The sequence below is a fragment of the Micropterus salmoides genome, unplaced genomic scaffold (genome assembly GCF_014851395.1).
Source record: "Micropterus salmoides isolate LMB-PRFRI ecotype aquatic unplaced genomic scaffold, ASM1485139v1 Ms_hic_scaffold_3, whole genome shotgun sequence".
Lineage (NCBI taxonomy): Eukaryota > Metazoa > Chordata > Actinopteri > Centrarchiformes > Centrarchidae > Micropterus > Micropterus salmoides.
Window position 1 is genome coordinate 4,170,259 of NW_024042261.1, and position 6,000 is coordinate 4,176,258.

Below are 6,000 nucleotides of genomic sequence, written 5' to 3' on the forward strand. Positions count from 1 at the left end.
GCCACAAATTAATAATAATAAATCTCCTGACACGCCGACTAGATAGGTCAGGATCTTTATGTTAATTCATGTTCTGTGTTCTTCTACACATCCAAAAGGTCTCACACAGAGTCCAGGTTCATACAGTAAAAGTGTTTGGAGTAAAGCAGCCGTCCTCCTGATCAACCCTGAGCTCCATCAGAGTCTAAATGTGGATTATAGAAGTTTAATTCTGTTTCCTCTCTCTGTTTTGTCCTATGATATTTGCTGTGACATTACTGCACGGATGGAAACGTTTAAATGACTGACAGCGGCTGTTTTAATCATCAAATAAATCATTAAAGAAAACACTCATACATCAATATAACACACAAGAAAGAAATCACCTGGAAAGCTACAGGGACCGGTGGAGGTGGGGGTAAAACGTCCATGCAGATGCTGGTCTCTAAATCTGATAAAATAATTAGTTGGTGGGGGGCAGGTGAATGATTTATGCGTATAGGCCTATGAGTATTCTGTTAATGTCTGAGCCGATACTCGAGTCACACCAATTCAGCTGCAATAATCGTGACAGAACAGCTGCTGAAGTCAAATTATTAGGCTGTAATATCAAGCAGAGCATTCAGCACTGATCTATGTTTTAATAATAGTGCCCATGTAGTCTGCACGTCATTCCAACAGTAGAGTCTTGTGATGACAGTTTTGTCGAGGTGGTGTCCAGCAAACGATGTGGGCTTTGTAGATCAATGGCAGACTTTCTGGGGAAGACCTGGTCTGATTTGGAGAGACGGCATCCATCCCACTTGGGAAGGAGCAGCTCTCATTTCTAGAAATCTGGCCACGTTTATTAGTGGACCAAATCCATGACAACCCAGAGTTGAGACCAGGAGGCAGAGTCGCAGTCTAACACACTTCTCTGCCCTTCTTTTTCAGCAGTTACCCACCCAAAACCCTACGCAGAGTCGCAGTCTAACACACTTCTCTGCTCCTCCATTTCAGGAGTTACTTAGTGAAAACCCCATAGTGACGGTGTCTGTCCCCCGACCATCGAAATTATTTAAATCAAAGGCAAAGAGAAGTGGAGCTGTGCATAAAAAAAAAAAGAATGTTAGCCTAAATGAATCCACCCCTCCCAGTCATATTAATACTCACATTCCTCGAGGCACAGGCCGAGGAGGTGGAGTTGCAGCTATCTTCAACTCTAGCCTACTAATCAGCTCTAAACCTAAACTAAACTATAACTCATTAGAAAGCCTTGTTCTTAGTCTTTCACACACAAGTTGGAAATCACTGCAACCAACTCTTTTTGTTATAGTGTACCGAGCACCTGGTCCGTACTCTGAATTCTTATTTGAATTTGCAGAGTTTTTGTCAACTTTAGTCCTTAAAACGGACAAAGTTATTATTGTAGGGGATTTTAATATTCATGTGGACGTTGAGAATGACAGCTTTAGTACTGCGTTTATCTCTAATAGTGTTCCCACAGAATCCCTCTTTATCTGACCACTGTTTGATAACTTTTGAGTTTGTATTGCTGAACTACACGCCATTGGGCAAACATTTCTATACAAGATGTCTGTCTGATAGTCCTGTAGCTAAATTTAAGGATGCGATTCCATCAGCTCTAAATACATTATCTAGTCACAAAGTAACGGAGGACTCCTATGCTAATTTCAGTCCCTCCCAAATCGATCATCTTGTTGATAGTGTAGCAGGCTCGCTGCAAATGACACTCGACTCTGTAGCCCCTCTAAAAAAGAAAATAATAAAACAAAGACGGTTAGCTCCATGGTATAATACTGAAACTCGCAAATTAAAGCAAATATCGTGGAAACTTGAGAGGAATTGGCGTTCCACCAAACAGGAAAATACTCAATTTGGCAAGATAGTCTTAAAACTTATAGGAAGGCCCTCCGTAATGCCAGAGCAGCGTACTACTCATCATTAATAGAGGAAAATAGGAACAACCCCAGGTTTCTTTTCAGCACTGTAGCCAGGCTGACAGAGAGTCACAGCTCTATTGAGCCAAGTATTCCCATAGCTCTCAGTAGTTACGATTTCATGAGCTTCTTTAATGATAAAATTCTAACTATTAGAAACAAAATTCACCAAGACCTGCCCTCAACTGGCACCGACTAACTAACTTCAATAATTTCTTCATCTAAACCATCAACCTGCCTCTTAGACCCCATCCCAACTAGGCTGCTTAAAGATGTTTTTAACTTAGTCAGCACTTCTATACTAGATATGATCAATCTTTCTCTATCAACAGGCTATGTACCACAGTACTTTAAAGTAGCTGTAATTAAACCTCTTCTGAAAAAGCCCAAACTTGATCCAGATGTTTTAGCTAACTATAGACCTATATCTAACCTTCCATTTCTCTCTAAGGTCCTGGAGAAAGTGGTCGCCTCCTAATGACCTCCTAATTGCATCAGACAAAGGACTTGTCTCTGTACTGGTTTTATTAGATCTTAGTGCTGCATTTGATACCATTGACCATCAGATCCTATTGCAGAGACTGGAACATTTCATTGGCATTAAAGGAACCGCTCTAAGCTGGTTTATGTCCTATTTATCAGATCGATTTCAGTTTGTACATGTTAACGATGAGTCCTCCATGCACGCCAAAGGTAGTCATGTTCCACAAGGATCTGTGCTCGGACCAATCCTGTTCACTTTATATATGCTTCCTTTAGGCAATATTATCAGGAAATATTCCATAAACTTTCATTGTTATGCAGATGATACACAGTTATATCTATTGATCAAGCCAGATGAAACTAATCAGTTAGCTAAACTTCAAATGTGCCTTCAGGATGTTAAAACCTGGATGACCTGTAATTGTCTAATGTGGAGGATATAGGATATGTCGTTTAAGACTCACATTAAGCAAATTTCAAGGACTGCCTTTTTTCACCTACGTAATATTGCGAAAATCAGAAACATCCTGTCTAAAAATGATGCAGAAAAACTAGTCCATGCATTTGTTACTTCTAGGCTGGATTACTGCAATTCCTTATTATTATTATATTATTATGCTCGATAAAGTCTATTAAGACTCTTCAGCTGATTCAGAATGCTGCAGGATGTGTTCTGACAGGAACCAGGAAAAGAGATCATATTTCTCCTGTCTTAGCTTCTATGCATTGGCTTCCAGTAAAATCCAGAATAGAATTCTTCTTTCTTCTTTCTTTCTTTCTTCTTCTAAAATCCTTCTTCTCACATACAAAGCTCTTAAAGAGGTGGTATTTTCAGGTTCAAAATTCTATTTAGGGGTTGTACCAGAACAGGTTTACATGGTTTAATTTTCAAAAAACACCATATTTTTTTGTGATACTGCACATTGCTGCAGCTCTTCTTTTCACCCTGTGTTGAAGGCTTCGTTTTAGCTATGGAGTGATACATCTTGCCTCTAAATGATGTTTGTTGGGAGGTGCACATGCGCAGTTTCTAGTTAAGGACTACTAGCCAATCAGAAGCAAGAGTTTCAGAGTGGTGAGTTATTAATCTGTAACAAAAGTATCTTTCATCCATAAAGTTTTAACTGAGCGCTGTCTCTACATCACAGGAACTTTATGTCCACTGACTGCCTGGAGGGTAGCTAGTGTTTGGAAGGGAGAGGAGAGGTGTGCTGCAGCTCAGTGTTTTTCCACCGGTGTTTTTGAGGGAGTGTCGGAGTAGCTGCTCAGCCAGCATTATGACACATATTTTCATTGTGACATCACAAGAAAGGGAAGTAAAGGCTGGTCTACAAACGAGCTGAACTCCCTTCGGGGTGGACTAGTACATGCACAAAAAAGATATGTAACTCAATAAAAGGAGAGAGAAAAAGCCAAAAACCATAATACCACCTCTTTAATGGTCAGGCACCATCTTATCATAAAGAGCTCATTGTTCCTTACTACCCCACCAGACACCGCTCGAGGTTTCTGCCTCTTAAAAGGAAGTTTTCCTTGCCTCTGTCGCCTAGTGCTTGCTCCTGGTGGGAACTGTTGGGTTTCTGTAAATCATCACAGAATACAGTCTACACCTGCTCTTTTATGAAAAGCAACTGTTGTTGTGATTTGGCGCTATATAAATAAAATTTTATTGTTATGAATACGCGATCAGTACAAATTTTGGGATGGACCTGCTTTGTTTTTTATTATTTTTAAATAGCCTATATCCATAGCCTGTAGGATACAGCTTCCTCTGGTCTGAGAGGCTGCAGTGTTTTCAGTTCGGCTGGTTGTTGACTTCTCAGGTTAATTATTGTTCCAGTAAAATGTATTAATTTCTAAAATGTGCTGCTGAACAGGTTTCCCGTCACTTTTAAGGATGGGGTGCGGTGGTTGAAAGTAATTGTAACAGAACGAGTAACGTGACCATTTACTTTTAATACCTAGTAATAAATAAAGTAATATTAATACTTTTTAAATGAGTAATAAGTAAAAAGTAAGTCATTTCTGAGAAATTTGCCCAACACTGCCGCTAGATGTACCATATAAACTGATGTGCCACGAAGACAGAGTGTTGCTTTCTGCCCTCTAGTTGTGCGCGTATCTGATGACGTTGCACAGAAACCCGTCCATTGAAAGTGAAGGAATTTTTTTATTTAGGGCCCGAGCACGTAACATATTGAAACTGAAGGGACTATTAGGGCCCGAGCACGTAACGTGTGAGGTCCCTATTGAAACTGAAGGGACTATTAGGGCCCGAGCACGTAACATGTGAGGTCCCTATTGAAACTGAAGGGATTTTCTTTCTCTCTCTTTCTTTCTTTCTTATGCAAAGTAACCTCAATTCTGGGGGCCTAAACATACTCGAAAACTCACCAAACTTTCCACAAAATTCAGGAGTGGCGAAGAATTTCGTATTTTATGGGTTTTGCACATGGGTGTGGCAAATGGCTCGCAAGCGCCCCCTACAGAGCAGCCCCCGGACTAAGTTTCACCCACACGTACGAAATTTCTGTGGTATGTGTATCATGTCCAGATGCACAAAAAAAGCTTCTTGGAGCCATTGCCTAAACCCAACAGGAAGTCGGCCATTTTGGATTTAATCACACGAACTCCTCCTAGGGAATTAATCTAATCGACCTCAAATTTTCATGAGACAGGAAGTTGTTATAACTTCAGCATACATGCTCACATCTGAACCAAATTTTACATATAATAAGAGTCTTGCCCTGAACACATCTATATGCCAATATTCACTCAAAGATTATTAGAGATTAAGATGGCGCCTCTGTGTTTGGCTCGCCGCTTATCTTTGCTGGGATTATTGTTGACTTGCCTGTTTCTACTGTTTGTCACTCGAAATGTGTCGCCGCTACTGGTGTATGACCGCCTGACTTTGTTAAGTATACGTAATTCTGTGGAGAAAGTGCCGATCTACAACTCTGTCGGTCAGTCGACAGGTACGCCACCGCCTTTCCTTACGTCCATACCTGCCTATCTATGGCGTCAACCTTGCCTGCCACTCCGGAGAAATAGCCGCAGGAGAGGCAAAATACGTGTCATGTTCAGAGTTTTTAGCTGATGTTGTTCCTAAATATGACAAGCTTTTGGTTTGCGTGGACTTCAATATCCATGTATGTCCTTCAAACCCACTTGCTCATGATTTTAATAATCTTTTAAAATCTTTTGGCCTAAATCAATGTGTGGAAGGGTCGACACATCATCTCAACAACTATGTCTCTTCGTTCTGTCCAGTTAAATACGGTGTGCCTCAGGGGTCGGTCTTAAGACCCATTTTGTTTTCCTTGTATCTGCTTCCCCTTAGACATATTATCCATAAACATGGCATTTCTTTTCATATTTATGCAGATGACACACAAATATACACTCACCTAAAGGATTATTAGGAACACCATACTAATACTGTGTTTGACCCCCTTTCACCTTCAGAACTACCTTAATTCTACGTGGCATTGATTCAACAAGGTGCTGAAAGCATTCTTTAGAAATGTTGGCCCGTATTGATAGGATAGCATCTTGCAGTTGATGGAGATTTGTGGGATGCACATCCAGGGCACGA